A 20,944-nucleotide genomic window follows, 5' to 3' on the forward strand; every position below is an offset into this window, starting at 1 on the left:
GAAGCACAAAGACCATGGGCCAAATTGTCAATGATGCCTAAGTGACTGTCATTTTTGAACATTTCATCCCACTTCTGCTTCTGAACTTTGCAGGGAGGTCCACACAAAAAAAATCCCTCTTCCCCCAATCTAATTCCATGGCCTGCAATTGACAAGTGAGCGCACCATTCTGCCGGTGTGCTAGCAATGAGACAGAGTCGTTAGCACAAGCCCTGCTGAGCTTGACTGCCCCTCGTGATGTGCTGAGACAATGATCTATCTGGATGAGCAATCCTGCGCGTGACATTGCACTTAAACATGTGAAGACAGAGCTGGCAGGCACCGTGATTTGAAAAATGGCCCTTTCCCTGCGCTGGATTTCTGCGCAGAGGGGCTTGAGACGGGAAGGATTCTTACGAAAGGGATCAGTCCACGGAACAGTCAATTAATAGTGATAATCACTATAAGCAGTGAAGTTACAGCCGGAGAGACGCAGCCAAGGTCAAAAGGGAGGGAGGGAAGCCAACCCTAAAACCATGTGATTTCTCTAGGCACAACTGCACTCACACTCGCTGTTACATGTGCTGAATAGTCAACGAGCGATTGCAGCATCGAGAAACGAATGCAATCCCGCAGCCGGGGGTTAGTGCTCATATGGGTTCTGCCCTTACGTGTTGATTCGCTACTTCGCAGTCACCCTGTCCAATGCCACTCGCAACGCTTGCAGTGACAGCAAAGCTCCGAGTTCTTCCCTGCATCCTCAGCGAGGGAAACATTCTCAGCCAGGGGAGCGCTTTCCGGAGAAGGGAGGGAATCAGATCTGGCGGTTCTGCCGTCTGTGCCCTTTGTTGGCCCTGATTTAGGAAGTGCTATCAAGTGACAAGCCACAGGCAGGACAAGGCAATGTGATTTTTCTTTCTGCTATTTAAATGACGCTTTCCCCCTGACAAATTCTGACCAAAAGAAAGTGTTTTCTTTCTGTCAAAACTTCTCATCAGGGATTTTCAGGTTCTAAATCCCCCCCCCCTTTGGAGGGGGGGCAAAAACAAATATTTAGCCGGAAACTTTGTTTTGAGTTGCCCCCCCACACCCCCAGTTTTGAGCTGAAAATGTTTGATTTTTCAGTTTTTGAATGAAAACCCAAGACATTTTTGCAAAGATGAGTATTTACTGTGAAAATGCCGAGGATTCAAAGACAAATTGTTCCATGGAAAGTGTTTGATACGTTCTAATGCTGGGTCAGATTTTATTGTCAGTGAAACGAATGTGCCCTCAGTGAGCTCTGTAAATCAGGACCACACTTGGCTCATACTGTACAACTCTTTAACCAGAAAACCTTCAGTAGGAAGGCAGGTCTGTAGGAGTTGGCTAAGGACTGCAAAACTGTTTGTTAGTACCGTTGCGATGGGTGATGCTGAAGGAACCAGGGCGTTTCGGGCTGTATTTGGCAAGTGCATGCTTTGCCTAGCAACTAAGGAGGGATCCATGTCAGCAGTAGGTGTCATAGAACTGCAGAACTCGAAGGAACCTCCAGGATTTAAGTAAACTGGATCATCCCTGACTGGTGCTTGTCCAGCCTGTTCTTAAGGCTCCCCAGGGATAGGGATTCCACAGCCTCCCATGGAGGCCTGGCCCAGATCTTAGTGAGAGAGGTTTTTATTGACTAACCTAAATCTGCCTTGCTCCAGACAAAGCCCATTATTTGTCCCACCTTCAGAGGACAGTGAAACTGGGTAGAGTCTCCCTTCCTCTTGCTTTCTCTTCCATTTCCCCCTTCCCTGCTCTGAGCAAACCTGGGGAGGGGAAGGATACAGGATTAACTATGGACCACAGGGGGGGGAGGGGGTTGAGCCAATGAACAGAAGGAGGGCACCACAGGGAATAAGCCTGGGAAGTTATGGAGGAAGCCCAAAGAGCAAGCTGAGAAGCAGCCAGGCTGACCTGGGGCAGAGAGACACCAGGGCACAGGGCTAGAGTCTTAACTAGGAGCTGCTTGGAGGAGAGACAACTACTGCACTGTTGCTTGTTCCCGGGGTTAACTCTGACCCCCCCCCCCCAAGAGGGAGGGTTGGTATTTGTGCAGAGACATCGATCCCAGTTTTCTTTTTATAACAGCCCTTGACATATCTGAAGACTTAGCAAGTCCTCCTAAGTCGTCTTAGGACTAAACAGGCCCAGTTATGGTTGACCTTTCCTCAAAGGCCACGTTTTCTAAACCATCTCTCCCCCATGTCCACATCTTTCCTTAAGCGTGGTGCCCAACACTGGACACCGTCCTCCTGCTGGGGCCTCCCTGGCATGGGAACAGTCCCAGGTAGGTGGGAGTCCAGGGAGTCCTGTCGCTGACTGGCCGTTGCCTGGTCCGGTACTCGCCAGTGCCAGAAAGGTAGCAAGGAACCATTCTACAAGGGGCAGCGCTTCAATCCGGACTCAGGCCCCATCTGCCCCCGCGCCTCAGGTGCACACAGAAGGGAATGTGACGTTCATTACTCCACGCTCCGAGAGCCCTGCAATGCACGCACCCCACCCGTCTACAGGCAGGGGTCAATTACTTTCTCAAGGCTGAGGCGGTCTTGCCACAGTGGTGTATAAAAGGAGATTTACGATCTAGCCCACAGGAGCTGTTTACGGTGCTGTCTCGGAGGCGGTTGATATGAAAAAAAGCCCCATTCCCAGGAATGTCAGCTGGCTGTAGCATTTGCACTGAAGTACAATTAAAGCCGTTGTTAAAGAGAAATTATTTCCAGGGGGATTCCATCCCTTTACAAGTCAATCCACAAAGCTCCTTGTGCCAGGAGAGGACGATCCTGTGGCAGATTTGGTCTATTGGTCTGATCCTGCTGAACGCTCAGCTCCAAACGCCTTGGAGGCCATATTCTGCCTAGCCCGGGTGTCTAGTGTGGCTGGGGCAGCACTGGATCCTTTCCCTCCCGAACTGTGAGCTGCAGTTCTCTGAACTCTGGGAAGCACAGGAGTTACTTGGTCCCTCGTGGGGTGCAAAGCATCCCAATAAGGCAGTCATATCTCCAGCCTTTCTCCGCACTGGCATCTCAGCGCAGCAGGTGATGTAGGCTACACTGCCTCCTAGTGCCCACAAGGGGTATTGCAGCTCCATGCCACCCCGCCCTATGGGCTAAGCCTCAGAGACACCAGGTAGCCCTGTACTGTGCAGTGTGAGAGCGATGCTCTGGATCAAGCCTGTGCTGCCGAGGCCCAGGCTGTAATGCCCTTACTCATACGCGGGAGCCCTGCTCTGTGAATATCCCCACTGGCTTCAATAGGCCTTCGCAAGGAGCCCGATGCCAGGCGAGGGTCAGATGGCACCGCCCTTACTCACCCAGGCCTCCTCGCTGGATTTATTGTACCAGCTGTTTGCACCAGCCCAAGTCGTGCTTGTTAGAGGGACGTCTGCCTCGTCTGGGCTGGGTTCTAGCCCATCTGCTGCGCTTCCTGCCTGTGTGAACCCTTGGAAACCGGTTTCATTTCCACTATGGCCTCGCCTTTCAGCGTTCATTAGGGGATGAAAGCACCACTGTAATTAGCTTGAACGCCACTTGCCAGGGTGGTGTGCCGCTTAACCAGGGAAATAATGCTCTCTTCGTGGGGGGGTTGGGCTGGGAATGGAGAGTCCCTTGGTGGGACACAACAAACACGTCTCATCTAGCAAGCCATGGAGCACCGCCCCATCTGCCAGTCTCGACATTAGGGCTACGTTGTGGCTCTACCCTGAGCCCCGAGTGAGGGGCTGCACATGGTTACTGTGCCCCAGGAGCAGGCTGGGAACCAGACGGTGACTCACTGAGTCTAGGGGAACGTCTACACTGCAAACTGCAGGTGTACTTGCCAGCTCCAGGAGATAGACCCACACTAGCACCGTGGGGGGGATAGCTCAGTGGTTTGAGCCATTGGCCTGCTAAACCCAGGGTTGTGAGTTCAATCCTTGAGGGGGCTACTTGGGGCAAAAATCTGTCTGGAGGTTGGTCCTGCTTTGAGCAGGGGGTTGGACTAGATGACCTCCTGAGGTCCCTTCCAGCCTTGATATTCTATGATTCTGTGCTAAATACAGCTGCATAGCCACAATGGGGCAAGCTAGCTGCCCTGAGTACGGTCCTCTTCATGATCCTAGGTTTGCATTCATGTGCCTGGCTCTAGGGTGACCAGACAGCAAATGTGAAAAATCAGGGTGGGGGGTAATAGGTGCCTATTTAAGAAAAAGCCCAAAAATCAGGACTGTCCCTATAAAATCGGGACATCTGGTCACCTGGCTCATCCACCCCTTGTGTGCTCTGGCTACACTTCCATCTTTAGCACACTAGTGTGATCCGAGCCAGTGCAGGTATGTTGACTCGAGCTGGGAGATTACACCCGAGCTCTAAGTGTAATCGTATCCAGGGTCTGCTTCCTGGTTCTCTCCCCTGCTGTGAGCCCTATACCTGGCACCGAGCGGTTACGCTGGATGCCGCTGTGCTAGCCGGCACACTGAGGGGGCGAGGCCTTCGTCCGGTCCACTCCCTGAATCTGGCATGCCTGCTCCCCACCCACCTGTACAGCTCTGTGGCAGCAGCTCTCCAAATGCCACCATACGGGGGCCTGTCCAGTGGCTTACAGAAACACACTGCTGCCTTGCGTGGGAAACCAGCCACAGTCTGGCTCGTACATTAATTTTGCAGCCTTGGAACGAATCAAGAGCCTGACGCCTACTGAGGTTAGCTGGGAAATTTCATACTCCAGAGCTAAACTCTGGCCTCGGTCTCACCCGTGCATGGCCAGAGATGAACGTGAGTGGTGACTTCAAATAAACAAAGCTCTGAAACACCAAATAAGGGCTGCTGTGTGGTGCACATGGGAACTACGGGGCTGATTTTTAAAGCTAGTTAGGTGCCTCGTGGGATTTTCAAAAGAGCCTAATCAGGTTTGATGCCTCAGTCTTGTTGAAATCAATGGGAGTTAGGCCCCTAAATACCTTTTGAGGCTCTGGGCCCTGGGTGCTTTTGTAAATCCCACTCGGTGTCCCACTGCACCTCGGCACCTAAATACCTTTGAAAGTCTGGCCCCCAATCAACCCTTTTCCCGTGTGCATTTTTATAGTGCACTAATACCAGGCAGGACACATGCTTTAAATGCAGAATAAATAGTAGAGAGCATAGACATGTCGGGTTGGAAGGGACCTTGCGAAGGCATCAGGTCCAGCCCCCTGCGCTGTGGCAGTGTTTGGACGTTCCGGAATGTGAAGTCTTGTAACACTGGATATGAGTCAACAGTGTGCCTGGATATGAGTCAACAGTGTGCCTGGATATGAGTCAACAGTGTGCTCTTGTTGCCAAGAAGGCTAACGGCATTTTGGGCTGTATAAGTAGGGGCATTGCCAGCAGATTGAGGGATGTGATCGTTCCCCTTTATTCGACATTGGTGAGGCCTCATCTGGAGTACTGTGTCCAGTTTTGGGCCCCACACTACAAGAAGGATGTAGAAAAATTGGAAAGAGTCCAACGGAGGGCAACAAAAATGATTGGGGTCTGGAGCGCATGACTTATGAGGAGAGGCTGAGGGAACTGGGATTGTTTAGTCTCCAGAAGAGAAGAATGAGGGGGGATTTGATAGCAGCCTTCAACTACCTGAAGGGGGGTTCCAAAGAGGATGGAACTCGGCTGTTCTCAATGGTGGCAGATGACAGAACAAGGAGCAATGGTCTCAAGTTGCAGTGGGGGAGGTCTAGGTTGGATATTAGGAAACACTATTTCACTAGGAGGGTGGTGAAGCACTGGAATGCGTTACCTAGGGAGGTGGTGGAGTCTCCTTCCTTAGAGGTTTTTAACGCCCGGCTTGACAAAGCCCTGGCTGGGATGATTTAGTTGGGAATTGGTCCTGCTTTGAGCAGGGGGTTGGACTAGATGACCTCCTGAGGTCCCTTCCAACCCTGATATTCTATGATTCTATGATATTCTATGACTGTGAAGATCGGCTTCCATTGAGAGACGCTCCCAAAGTTTCCATCAGGAAAGACCCCAGGAAATGTCTGGCAGATGCACGGAGAATAGAGAGGTTGTAACCGGTCAAGGTTTCCTCCCTGTGTCTAGAAGGGCCAGAAGGGTCCTGAGGAATTCATCTGTATCCGACCCGTGTATTTTGAAGGGGGTTGGACTCCTTAGAGAGATTCCCCAGCTGGCATAAATCCATGTATCTGCAGCCACGTCAATGGAGCGGGGTCCATTTACATCTGCTGAGGAGTGGGCTCTTTATATGTGGTTTTTCCTTTCTAGCGAAAGCTCTAGCATGGACTCAAGGGGATAAAAGTGTAGCCAGGTGGATGTTTGGCTGGCTAAATGGAAATGGGGATAGACACATTACAGCTCCTCCCATTTTCAGGAGAAATATGTATGCTGATGCATAGTATCATTTGTATTTCAGTAGCACCCACGGCCCCCAGCTGAGATCAGGGCCCCATTGTGCTGAGTGCTGCACATACCCGTCCATTCCCTGTCCAGCAGAGTTTATATTCTACTAAACTACTAACCCCATCTTTAAAAGATGGGGAACCGAGGCACAGAGGTGAAGTGACTTGCCCAGGGTCAGTCTGTGGCAGAGCAGGGAATAAACCTAGATCTTCCAAGACCTATGCCTTTGCCTTAATCACAAGACCATCCTTCCTTTCATGAGAAATGCTTCCATTTTTTAGAGGTACTTTTGCTTTCCCTGGTTGCTGATAAGTCAGATTACCATTCCCCATTCAGACGTGCCTCACCTCCCATTTCAGCTCCCTCGGTTTTTGGCTGAAGACCACTTGCATTCTGTAGTGATGTCAGACGTCTCTCCATGCTTGGTATTTCTTTGAGTGTCCTGTGGCTAAGGGACTGGACACTACATGGGAATGTTTCAAAGAGGCTCAGGGGCTGGGGTGCACCTATTGTTAACCTGCAAAGCAAAGTAAGGGCTGGCATAGCCCAGAGGAGAGCGCTTGGATGGCTAAGAGGTTGGTGGTGTCGAGGAGCCGGCCCCTAGTTCAGCAAGTCTCCCTTGTGCTGAAGGCAGGAGGGGGCCGGGTAACAAGGTGACTCACAGTCCTGGGACCCCGAGAGCCATCGCAGCCCTACCAGGGCGGGGGGCACTTCATCCTTACAAGGCACGGTTCTACTGAAGCGATGAGCTTTCTGGCAGGTTTTCCTCTGGAATGGGAACTGGTCAATGTAGGCTGAACGTGTTGAGCTGCCAGCGCCCACACTGAGTACAGTGAGCATTGGGAGGAGGGCTCACCGCCTCTGACTATCAGACCCCGAGAGCCCAGCACTCTCAAAGATCTCAGCACGTTGGGTCCTGGGCGCTTCCAAAAATCCATTTGGGGAGGTAGGTGCTTTAATGTCCCACTAGATCCTATTGGCCTCTTTAGACACCTAAATATCTGTACCTAGAAGCCTGACCCTGGAATCTGGCATACTGAGCCCCTTTCACTGGATGGGTGGGGATGCATTTTCAAACAGCTCCATCTTCTAATTGACTGTGACGGGCTAACGCTTTCAAATGCTAATCAAAATAGAAATTGCTTGTGAAGAAACAATTAACTTTTAGATTACGCTTAATATTTCCCCGTCACCAGCGAATGTCAAACGAAGCGGTGCTCCATTTAACGGGATTTCTGCTCGGAGATGGAATTGGAGGCTGTCTTTTGAATTAATGGTTTCACTGTTATTTTTTCATCTGCCTGTCAGTCACTTGGGCACATCTGCGGTCCGGGTCTCAGCAGAATATGGCAGAGAGGCAGCTGGAACGAATTGCTTTACTTTGGCTGAAAAGCAACCCCTCTCCCCGAGAAGTTGAAGGACCTAAACTTGGCTAAAGATGTGACAGTGATTTCTGGGCAGTGCAGAACCTGTGTTAATACCATGGCTTTTCTGACTAGCACTGCGGCCTACTGGGACGGGATCAGGCCTGGGAGTCTGGACGTTTAGATTCTGTTCCCAGCTCTATCACTGACCTGCTCTGTGACTTTAGACAAGTCCCTTCCCATCTCATTGCCGCTGGTTCCCTTCCCACCCACTGCCTGTTTAGACTGTCCGGACTTTGGGGCAGGGACTCTCGCTATGTGTTTGTGTATCACCCAGCCCCGTGGGGCCCCGACCTGGATGACCACTAGTCTAATGCTAATGCCAATAATTGTGGCTGTGGGCTGATTCCCAGAGATCAGCTGAACTGTGTGCCTATGTCCAGATGGTGTAAATCAGGGGCCGAGCCAAGGAAAGCCAGGCTGGGCTCGCAGAATAAGAACAACCTTCTGGTCTGAATGTGCAGTAATGTGGCCGGTAAACCCTTGCCGTCAACAAATAGAGACTAGCTCAGCTGTGTTGTTAGGCAGGGAAGTTATGATTCCCCCAGGGCTGTAAGTAGAGCGGGGAGAGCAGGGCAGCCGCCCAGGGTGCAGAGTCGTTGGGGCGCAAAAACGGGGCGGGGCACAGGATCAAGCCCAGCAGTGTCGGTCTGCCCCTACAGGAGCAGGCCCCACAGTGTCCAGCTGCGGCCCAGGGTGCTCAAGCCCCCGTCCCTGCAGGATCACCGGCCCAGTGACCAGGGCCGGCTCCAAGCTTTTTGCCGCCCCAAGCAAAACAATTTTCCCGCGCCCCCTGGCCCCGCCCCATTCCAACCCCTTCCCCAAATCCCCAGCCCCGCCTCCTCTCCTGAGCGCGCCGCATTTCCCCTCCTACCTCTCCCTCACAGGCTTGCCTGGGAGGGAGGGGGGAGAAGCGGAGTGGCGGTGCACTCAGGGGAGCAGGCAGAGCGGAGGTGAGCTGGGGGGGGGAGCGGTTCCTCTGCCCCCACCCCAGGGTTACTTCCTGCGGCCCTCCCCACGCCCCCCACCGCCGCAGCTCACCTCCGCTCAGGGCCGGCTCCCGGCTTTTTGTGCCCCAAAAAAAAAAAAAAAAGGAGCCGGAGTGCCGCCCCTTGGAAAGTGCCGCCCCAAGCACATGCTTGGAGCGCTGGTGCCTACAGCTGGCCCTGCCAGTGACCCCGGCTGGAGCAGGCTTTACCCAGCACGGGGGGCCGAGGAGGAAGTGCAATGGGCTAGGGCCATGAGGGTACAGGTGGGGAGTGCAGGGGTCGGGGGAGAAGTGGGGCGCAGGCGGGGAGCACAGGGGTTGGGGGAGAAGCAGGGCACAGGTGGGGAGCGCAGGGGTCGGGGGAGAAGTGGGGTGCAGGCGGGGAGCGCAGGGGTTGGGGGAGAAGCAGGGCACAGGTGGGGAGCGCAGGGGTCGGGGGAGAAGTGGGGGGAAGGGGCGCAGACGGGGAGGGCAGGGTTCAGGGGAGAAGGGGGGCACAGGCAGGGAGGACAGGGGTTGTAGGAGAAGGGAGACACAGGTGGGGAGCGCAAGGGTTGGGGGAGAAGGGGGCACAGACGGGCAGTGCAGGGGTCAGGGCTAGTGGGGCTAGTGCTTTCTCTTTAATTTCATAAACCCCACACGTATGTATCATTTTGCGTTTAATTTCCTGCTTATTTTTTAAGGGGGAAAAAATGCAAGTTTCCAGGACCTGACTGTCCTCTGCCCTGTACCTCGTGTTGTCATCTCCACCTGTGCAAAGTGTGTGCAAACACTGTGGGCCAGATCCCGAGGTGGCATAAACCAGCCCAGCTCCACTGAAACCAAAGGAGTGATGCTGGTTTACATCAGCTGTGTTCCTGGTCATGTCACTCTGATTTGGTAGCATAGTACACCTACTTTGCAGTAGGAGCAGACAGTGGGCAGCACAAGGAGCAGACAGTGGGCAGTCAGGTTCCCAGGACTGTATTTCTTTATCTTGATTTAAATGCTATGGCCAGAAGCTCTGGAGAGGAAAGAACTCTCTACCCCCCTCTAATGGTGAAAAGGGAAAAGTGCTGCCATAGGGGACTTATTTGCATAGGCTACCCACAATTCCTATAGTGACACTGGGAGGTCACCATAACTAGACATGAACCTGGGTTGTGAGAGGCTCCTGGAGAAGCCAAGGAGGCCTTTGCCAAGCAACTAGGAGTCTGCTTTATGAGAGAGGGTACTAAGTGAGGATTCTGTAGTGAGAGCAGTTGTAGAGCGGAACTGACTGGATTCTGGGGGGGTACTGCCTACCGAACATCTTACTAGAGCTGAATTGGTTGGATAGTCAGGTTGTGGTTCCTGCATGTGGGACCAGACCAGACAAGCAGTTCCCTTGGGACTGGAGACCTGCAAAGAGATGTTTGGACATGGCTCCTTGCTGATCCCAGCTGTGAGTGGGGCTTGGTGGCTGAGTGAGGTGGTGTGGCCCTGGGCCTGACACTCATGGAACGTTCTCAGCAGGGGATGGGAAGGGAGCTAGATGGATGCTGCCAAAGCTGCTGGAAGCAGGATGGTTTTTCTCTTTATTTGCGTATCTGTTCTGTTGCTGTTTTTTCCCAAGTTCATGACTGTGTGTCCCTTCCCACATCTGTACAGGGACCAGGAGTGCTTGTGAGTGGGGAAATGCTGCCTATTGAGGGCGCCCTCCCTCAATCTTCCCAGGTCTCTGGGTGGGGACTTGAGACACTTTATTTAGTTGTCAAGAGGGCCCTAGCTCATTGAACTCAGCCCTTATGAGTGCCGCTCCGCCACCTGGCAGAAGGGTTACCTAAGCAGAGAGATGCCTCTCCAGATGCATGCCGTACCGCGCAACCCTTCCCACAACCATCAGCAGCATGACACTGATGATTGTAACAGGCAGCCAGCCAGCCAGCGACCGATGGAGAGCCTTCTCTACCCTTTCCTCATTCCGGGACCCAGCCCTCCGCTCTCTCAGAAAACCTTCTTTTTCGGCAGGCCCACAAGGTAGGGTTGCCTGGTGTCCAGTTTTCAACCAGAATATCTGGTCAAAAAGGGACCCTGGCGGCTCCAGTCAGCACTCCTGTATCTGTTAAAAGTCCGGTCGGCGGCTCAGCGGGGCTAAGACAGGCTCCCTGCCTGCCGTGGCTCTGTGAGGCTCCCAGAAGCAGCAACATGTCCCCCCTTCAGCTCCTACATGGGCAGCCAGGGGGCTCCGCATGCTGCCCCCACCCCAAGCTCCGGTTCCGCAGTTCCCATTGGGCGGGAACCATGTCCAATGGGAGCTGCGAGGGTGGTGCCTGTGGTTGGGGCAGTCCGCAGAGCCATCTGGCCGTGCCTCCACATAGGAGCCAGAGGCAGGACATGCTGCTGCCTCCAGGAGCTGCTTGAGGTAAGCGCCGCCTGGAGCCTGCACCTCTAACCCTCCCATGCCCCAACCTGATCCCTCTCCCACCCTCTGAACTCCTTAATCCCAGCCAAGAGCCCCCTCCTGCACCCCAAACCCCTCATCTCCAGCCCCCCGCCAGAGCCCCCAACCCCCTGCCCCAGCCCTGATCCCCCTCCCACACTCCAAATCCCTCATCCCCAGCCCCATCCCAAAGCCTGCACCCCCAGCCAGAGCTCGCACCCCCCCCACACCCCAACCCCCTGCGCCAGCCCTGATCCCCCTCCCACACTCCAAACCCTGGCCCCACCCCGGAGCCCTCACCTACAGGGCTCAGGGGTGGAGCAAAAACTAGCACTTAGGTGCCTAAACCCAAAACTTAGGCACATACTTCCGGAGTGAGGTGCTTACGTATCTTTCTGGATCTGGGCCTTAGCCCCTCTCTGCCTCAGTTCCCCATCTTTAAACATGGGGATAAGAACCCCAGCTTTCCAGGTGCGGTGTGAGGATAAAGACATGAAGGATTGCGAGGCGGTTAGCTACTCCGGTGTTGGAGGCCAGCTACATACCATAGCTAGACTGCAGAAACCAGACGAGGGCCAGGCGTTATCAGCTACGGGCCAGTCTACTGGTGTAGAAGGTGTGTCTGGCTAACCGTTCTCACCGACCTCCCGGGGTTTGGATGTAGCTATTGGCTGTGCTGCGCGTACAAAGCTATGCAGGCTAATCTCTGCCCCGGGGCTACGGTGTGACGTGGAGGCACCCGAGTGGCAGCACCTCGTGCATTGTGCATCAGAGAGCTACATCTGCATGGGCCACTGTCAGATTGTGCACACGTTCATCAGGCACGTAAATCCATATAACGGTATTTTTTTTTAGCACACAGTGAGTGTATTTTTAGCTCTCTTTATATGCACACAGACTCATGAATATCTTCAACATCTTGTATAAATGGAGAGCTATTTTTCCACATCGCATAGATTGCACAGCTGGTGGCAATCAATCCAGCACCAGACGAGATATGGGCTGCATGGTTATAAACTCTGCTGATGTCAGCTTTAGCAAAGAAAGATTCACTTCGGCCTATGGACTTTCTACCAAGTTGAAATTCCAGAACTTGCTGCAGATTCCCAGTTATTACCATAGAAACGTTCGATTTGATAACGTTACTCATGGTTTGTATAGCAGTGGCTTGGGTCCGTCTTTCAGATGGCCTATCCTGAAAGCGTCCAAGCCAGCTTGACGTTCCTCTGCCAGAGCAGTGTGCTACTTCCCCTAAATTAAAGTCCAAAGTGTTAGTAGTAGACGGGAGGAGTGTGTTTGCAGATGCATAAAAATAGTATTCAGCAGTCACATTATCTATGGTTCTTGCTGTGTTTGTCTCTTTTCATGAAATCCAATTTTCAGTAGCTCCTGGAGTGCCCTTCAACATGTGCTGGCATCAGATAATAGGTCCTACTAGATGTAATTATGAGCTGGCAAATTTCAAGTCAAACCTGCCAGTGGAAAGATATTGCCTCTCACTCGCTGAGAATCATTAACGATCCTGAAGCAGAGAGCGGTCTTATGGCTAGGGCAGAGGATCAGGGCTTGGGAGAACTCTCCCGTCCTCACCCCAGCGCTACCCGGGACCGAGCCTTTAGCCGTTCTGCAGCTGTTTGCGTCTCTGAAAGGCTGAGCTAGGATCCACCTCTTCAGAGTTGTTGTGAAGCTTAATTAAGGAATGTCTGGGTCAAAGTGATTTCGCGTCCTTGGCTATTAGCTCAGGGCTGGATTCTGCCTGGGTGCACAACGCAGGGCAGTGCATGAGTAAGGAGCATTTCCCACCTCACCACTTCAGCAGACTTTGTCAGGGTCAAGCAGAATTGTGAGGGGGGGCACGGGCTGGTGCCCCTGGGAAGGACAGAAAGTAGGAAAGAAAAGTATGGACCGGAAGGATATTGCCCCCCTCGAAAAGCTGTGGTAGTTTGTGTGCTTCGCCCATGCACAGAAGAGTTCCAGGAGGTGCTCAGTATGGGTGCCAGGTGCTGGCCTAGCTGGCCAGCCTGGGATTTTTCAAAAAATTCCCCATAGGATCGCCCCACATGGGGTTTTTTCACAAAATTTCCATCCGGCAGAAATGTTTGGCTCTCCGACTTTTCATTCCAGTTCTGAACCATATATATATAGTGGTGAGCTGGAGCCGGTTCGCACCGGTTCACGCGAACTGGTTGTTAAATTTAGAAGCCGGTTTAGAACCAGTTGTTAAAGGGGCGGGCAAACTTCGGCCTGCGGGACCGTCCTGTCCGGCCCACCTGAGCTCCCGGCTGGGGAGGCTAGCCCGGCCCCTCCCCCGCCTTCCTCCTCTCGCAGAGTCTGGCGCTAGCGCTCTGGACCGCTCCTGGGCAGCTCGGCAGCTCCTGCTGCTTTGAGCGGCATGGTAAGGGGGTGGGGCTGCGAGCTCCAGCGGGCCACGCGGCATCCATACACGCTGCCCTGAGCAGCATGGTAAGGGGGCCGGGCCGGGGCTGGGAGGAGGGGTTGGATAAGGGGCAGGGAGCGGTTGGAGGGGGCGGAGGTTCTGGGGGGCGGGGGCGGTCAGGGGACGGGGAACAGGGGGGGTTGGGTAGACGTGGGAGTTCCGGGGGTCTGTCGGGGTGGTGGTGGATGGGGTCGGGGCAGTCAGGGGACAGGGAGCGCGGCGAGTTGGGTAGGGGGTGGGGCCCTGGGGGGCAGTTAGGGTGGGGGGTCTCGGGCTTGTAGTCACCAGGCAGCGCGTAATAACCGGTTCCCTACCGGGTCGTCGTCGGCACTTCGGCAGCGGATCGTTCAGTCGCTCCGGGTCTTTGGCGGCACTGAAGGACCCGCTGCTGAAGTGACGCTGAAAACCCAGAACGAGTGAAGGACCCGGCGCCGAAGTGCCGCCGGAGACCCGGTAGGGAACCGGTTATTAACATTCTGGCAGCTCATCACTGTGTGTGTGTGTATATATATATATATATATATATATATATGAATTATAAATTGCCCATGGGACAGAAATTCCAGTTCCCACTCAGCTCTCCTTCCTGGTCTGCTCTTGGAGTCATCATAAGTCTTTACAGAGGGCACGCGGCAAAGCCGCAAATGAGTGCCGAATGATCTGTGCTAGTCTGGAAGTTGTACATTTTTTTCCATCAGCAGAGCTCATCCTGACTGCTCTAAGTTATTAAATAACCGGCTTTAGAAAACAATGTGCTCAGAGGGTTTTGTCAAATAGCTCGACAAACGCATTTTTACATCCGAACTATGAGGATGCGTGTGAAGTCCCATGACTGTGCCTTACTCTGGTTTCAGCCGCTGCGGAAATGAGAGAGAATCCACTTCACCTCTGAATTGTTTAAAACAATATATCAAGCAACCCAGAAAAAGGTTTGACAAGCGCGCGTGAACAGCTTTTGAGTTTAATATTCTATGTGCCCTGAAAAAGATTAGATCAGAAAATTGCCAGAAAAGAGCAATGAGTTAAATGTTTCATTTTCCAGCCAGTCATTCCTCAATTTGATGAGGTAGTTTAGTAAAAACAAGAAATGACTGCTAGCAAAATGTCAATAGAAGCGTTTCAAGTGAGGGCAGTTTTGGGGATTGCTTTTGAAAATCCCATCTCTGAAACACCCATCAACATACAGTGGTTCTGACAAATGTTGCATGCCTGTTTTGTTAGAGCGGAAATCTCACTGCTAGCAGAAAAACGGAGACTTTTCTGAATAATCCCATTCAAAATATGCAGAGAGAAAATATGCAAGATATTAGCAATAGCGGAGGGGGAAAACTGATTGTGAATTGTCATGGCTGTAGGAAACGTTCTGCATTAGCATTCTATCTGAACATCCGGATGAGTTATGCTGAATTAGCTAAAAATCGCTACATAGCATGATTTTTCTAATGCAATAAATCATTGTGCATAACCAAAATAATTACACATTTTGGATTCTTCATCTAGCTGCAAGTGATGATCAGAGACTAATTGTGAAAAGTGGAAATGATCCCTTTAATTGCCAAAATCACCAGGATGCCTTTTGCGTATAATTTAATGCCTTTGTTCACTTAAGACTATGACTGACATTAAACACTCCTCTCAGATGGTAAGCAATTAGCGACAGAGACCATCTTTTAATTATGTGGGGAGGGGAGAGCTGTTCAAAAAACGGATGTTTTGGTTTGCTGGCAATGCTGAAAAATTGAAAAAGGATCTATTTCGGGTCAACCTGAAAATGAAAACTTTCGAAATTTTCAATGAATTAAAAAGTTGACAAAAAATTCATTTTGGGTTGAATTAAATGTTGTGTTTGACCTGAAATGACTCCAGAAGCTGGGACTGAATGACAAAGAATGGATCACTCAATAATTGCCCTGTTCTGTTTGTTCCCTCTGAATCATCTGGCATTGGGCACTATTGGAAGACAGGATACTGGGCTACATGGACCATTGGTCTGACCCAGAATGGCCGTTCTTATGTTGAGTGTTTTGCTTTGATTTTGAGTGGTTTATTTTTTAAGTGAAGGAAATTTTGAAAAGAAAAGCTGTTCTGAATCAGAAAACCAGAATGTTTCATTTTGAAAATGTCAACCTGGACCACTTCAACTTCTTCTTCATTTTTGTTTTGTTCGCGATGGAATGTTTCAGTGTTGCTGACTCTGCATTTTCCCCAAAATAAAGTTTAATCTGAAAAGTTCGCCCTGTATAGTACCTAGCACAATAAAGTCCTGATGTTAATTGGAACTACACCTCTACCCCGATATAACACGAATTCGGATATAACGCGGTAAAGCAGCGCTCTGGGGGGTGGGGCTGCGCGCTCAGGCGGATCAAAGCACGTTAGATATAAGGCGGTTTCACCTGTAACGCGGTAAGATTTTTTGGCTCCCAAGGACAGCGTTATATTGGGGTAGAGATGTAATTAGATAAGCCAAATACGTATTCTCTTCTTTCCCTTCCCACTCTTCTGCATCATTCCATTCTGCCCTGATTTGACCTGCTCTGCACGAATTCTTTGCGGTTTCTAGCATGACGCTCGCTCACTGGATAATCCTGGCCCCAGGAGCACTGCTGATTATTAAAACGTTTAACCCTTGATGTGCTTTTCATTGTTTATGAGGTTTGGGGGTTTTTTGCACTTCCTTGAGCTTGGGCAGGGATCCTGGCCCGGTCACACTGCACCGGTGAACATCACAGCAGCAGATCCATGGAAAGGATCCATCAAAGGAAGGAGAGCACAAGAAGGTGGAGTCAGTCTCTTTGCGGGCCTCGGGTCCTGTTCCATTCTAGACACGCATTGGAGGGCTAGAGGTCTGACTCTGTGCAACGGGGGCAGGGGATGCGCACACAGTGTTCTGTATAACTATAACACCCCCCCTGCACCTCAGCTTAGCTCTTGGCCTGAGTTCAGGCTTTTGAGAACACGTTACTGAAGGGCTATTGTGTGGTTTTTACATGGACTTTCGCTGTTTTGTTTCTGTTACAAGCATTCAAATATAAGGTTTCAACATCCCCTTGTCTGCACTGTATCAAATGTGCATCAAAACCCATTCCCCTCTGATTGTCTCTCCGGGATGATGTCTCCATCTCTGGTATGTGGCCACAGGATGGGGGGGGGTCACCCGAACTCTTCAGCGCTTGGGGAGAAGGGCAGTGTCTCAGTCCATTGGAACACTGCCAAACCCTGTCAGCAATCGACCAATCAGAGGTGCTCCACAGCTACCAGCACTCCAGCCCTGGGTTACGCACTGACTGGTCTGCAGCCTGTACCCAAAGTGGTGGAGGGATGGGGACCCAGCCCTCCCAGCAGACACAGATCTTGGTCTGCTTTGACCAGCCACAGACTCCCCAGCAGGGCTGTCTGTGACACCTGTATAACCTTTCCCCCTCTCCTTGCACTCTGATTGGATCAACTGAGGCAGGGTGACTAGGGTCTGACCTGCCAGGTGGGTTGTCCAGAAACAGCTGCTGAGCGTGGCTGGGACCGGCCGTGCCCCTGGTCTGGATGTTTGAGGGTTCTTCTTGCTGAGTTGCCCTGCCCAGGTATCTACACAGAGTATCCAGCTATGATCTATGCCCCTCTCCCCATCCCCTGGAGAAACCCAGCCCAATGCGGTCGTATGGCGCATGTGGGTTGCACCGTTGATGTTTATGTGTTAGGATTCTAACTAAACCCCCACTGGGTTATGCTGAATTAGCTGCAAAATCTACCCATGTGCTATTGTTCATTGTTAAAATGTACTAATAATGGTCAGAACCCTGGCTGATAAAAACTCTCTAGGTCTACCGAAGGTAACAGAGATGCAGTGACTTCCACTAGCTAAGGATCTGGTTCTTTAAGTGCCCAAATCTGTGGTGTACTGAAGATGTTAGCATAGCAATAACCAACCTGCAATTTCCAATCTGCTGGCTACAAGCATGGCTGCGCTGAAGCAGGACGTGAGCTGGAGGAACTGGCATTCTGTGTATTTGGTAGCTCCTATCGAATCAGGGCCCCGTTGTGGTAGGTGCTGTGCATACGGAGTGAGTCTCTGTCCTGAAGAGCTCTCAGTCTAAACATCCATGTCAGAGAGCGGCTAGGAGGGGAAGCTGAGAGGCGAAGTGACTCACTCAAGGTCAGCCGCAGAGCCTGGACTAGAACCTGGCTCTCCTGACTGACCATGTGCCTCCCCAACTGGGCAAGTCCCGAAGTTGCAAATCCTGAGGTAAAATGTCTGTAACTAGCTCAGTTTGTACGGGGGGAGCAATTTCCAAGCACAACCTCTGCCAGGCCACAACCCAAAGCCTCCTGGAATCAGTGGCAAGAGGCCCACTGGTTACAATGGGCTTTAGATCGAGCCCCACACGAATGCAATGTTATAAGCGCAATGCATTCAGGACAGGGATGCACGATCTCCTGGAGGCGTAGAAGCCTTGCTCCTCCAACGGCTTAACAAAAAGATGACAGCTCAGGCTTGGCAACTGCTAATAGTTAACATTATATATTAAAAATAGCTAAGTGCTTAAAAGGCCTCCTATGAACGTGCCAGCCGGCACATTAGTGCTGTTAAAAATTCAGCCCTTTCTCTTTCAGAGAGCACCCTTTGTGACTAGATCAGAGATTCAAATTAGAGTCCACAACCACAGCGCCTTTTAAAACCCAAGGACCTCCTCCTTTTCCCCCGCACTGTACTCTCGATTAATAATTATCCTGCATATAAAGGCTGAGGTCCTCCGAAAGGTCTGAACAGGACAGCTACCTGGGCCTAGTTACTGCCATGGGTTGGGTTAACCCCCAGTGAAACAGAGGGGTGGAAGGTGGCGGGTAACTTCTGCCCTTTGTTTAAGATACTTGTTAGAATCTACTAAGCTCCTTTATGGAACCCAGTAGCTGAAAAAATAGAAGCCTCCAGCCAAAACACTGCCCAAAACAAAAGTACATCTCAGAAATTCAAAACATGTGGGTGGAGAGACTTCAGATCTCTGTGTGGCTTGAATTCTTTTACACTGTTAACAGACCCCCCGCTGCTTGTAACCACCGTCAGCGGAAAAGACCTGGATCAAGCACTGCTGAGATGCCCACGTCTATTCCTAAGGTTAATGTGATTTCACCCAGTTGCTAAATGTGTTCCTGGGAAAAATCTGGTGGTAGAAGACACTGTCATGGAGCCCAGCACCACACTCAACTACCTGTGGGTTCAAAGAGGACATATAGAGATACATGGATACTGTGGAGGTATACAGACCAGTGTCGGAAAAGAGGCTGCACCAGCTACAAAAAAAGCAACCTTGACAGACGTACAATGTCAAGAAGTTTGAAGTTACCTTAAGGCCAGCTGGCCCAAGTATCTAAAGGACACTAAGGAAGTGAAAAGAGACTACTTTACAGTGCGTGGACAATTACATGACTCAAATAGACTCATGATTAAAGACGATTGCATCGTAATTCCAAATGCAATGAGAGGAGAATTGCTAAACCTCATCCATAAAGAACATCAAGGACCAACTAAATGTCATGACCAGGCTGATCAGACAGTGTGGGTGCCAAACATCAGCAAGGACGTAAAGAATAAAGTACAGAATGCTGTTGTTTATCCGAAACCCTTTTATCTGAACCTCCACGTTACCCAACTCCCTTCCTTGTCCCCCATGTAGCTCATGCTGTGGGACAAGAAAGGGATGCAGATAATGCAGAGGTTTGGATAACAGAGCAGAGACCCCCTTCCCCCCCAGGACTGTGAGGCAGAGGAGACGCTGGCCACGGGGGAGGCTGCCCTGGTGTTGAATGGATCCTGTGGCAGTGCAGGGAGTGCTTTGCAGCCCCGCTGTCATGGGAGTGAGTGAGCAGGGTAGAGCAGAGACTCCTGGCCAAGACTGCAAAGAGGAGGAGAATGGGGCCCCGGGTGCAAGGGAGGCCACAGCACAGCTAAATGGCTCCTTTCCTCTTGATTATCTGAACTCCTGTTTATCCGACTAGAATCTGAGGCCCCCATGCTATTCGGCTAACAGGGAGTGAACTGTCTCTGCATGTGATCACTGTGAACTAACACGCAACACAGCACAAAGAACCTTTAATATCCACTCCTCTACCAGACAGACCTTGGAAGGGACTAGTTGCAGATTTATGCAAATTCAGAGGACACTATTACCTAGTCATCATGAACTATTTTCCAGGTACCTAGAAATAATGTACTTGAAAGACATAACATGTCACAGTGTTAGCGAGAAACTGAAGCGCACTTTTGCTCACCTCGGTGTTCCAATACAACGAGTGATGCACGACAGGCCACAATTCACTGCCCCGGAATTTAAGACCTTCCAAACGAAATATGATTTTGATCATATTACTAGCAGCCCGCGTTACCCACAAGCCAATGGAGAGGCTAAGAGGGCTGTGCAGACAGCCAAGAAAAACCTACACCAGGAAGATCCATTCCTTGCTCTTCTGAGCAACAGATCAACACCAACAGCAGCTAGTGGATATAGTCCAGCACAGCTTCTGGTGGGAAGAAAATTCAGAACTACTGTTCCAACTTTTGAAAAAGAACCTACCTCCAAGGTGGGCAGATGTGAAGAGAGCAGCCAAATCAGATAAAAAGGCTTATGAACACTATGTCACTCAGAAAACTGCCAGGTCTAGAACTAGTGACTGTGTTTGTAGCAAACTGGATGGAAAAAAAGGATGGACAACTTCAGTGGTCTAAAAGAGAGAGAATTTAGTGCCCAGATCATATGTGATCGAGACAGACAATGGAGAGTTCAACAGAAACCATTGATGCCTATAGTTTGTTCCTCAGAAAGAAACAATCAACAGAGCAAACTCCCCAGAGGGCGGATGCAGAACAAAAAGACAACTCAAGGATTCCAGACCAACCACAGCCAGTCGTTGTGACTCATAGACAGCCAGATGACCACGTTATTACACGGTCATTTCATGTAATTGAAAAACCAGTACAATTCAGAGACACTTAACAGACTGATCCGTACTGAGCGTCAAAGACGGAGTGATAGAGTAATTATTGTAAAGGGCAGGAATGTAAAACTTAAAGGAGGAAATGTAATGGAATGTTAAACTGTATTATATAGGTCAGCCAATAGGTGGCGCCATGTGTAACATACCTTACCTGAGCTGGTAGTGGCTGATGCCAACCTTGCATTAAAGGCTCTGATGGAGGACACAGCTCGTGTATTTCTCTGGGGTGGAAGCTCTGTAGCCAGTCCCTATCTGGTACAGGGCCTGGCCTGCTAGAAGCAGCCCTGCAACCATGTACAAGGAGTGCACGACAGTACCAGCAATCTCTTTTAG

Source organism: Terrapene carolina, unplaced genomic scaffold (genome assembly GCF_002925995.2).
Source record: "Terrapene carolina triunguis isolate 2854851 unplaced genomic scaffold, T_m_triunguis-2.0 Scaffold33356, whole genome shotgun sequence".
Lineage (NCBI taxonomy): Eukaryota > Metazoa > Chordata > Testudines > Emydidae > Terrapene > Terrapene triunguis.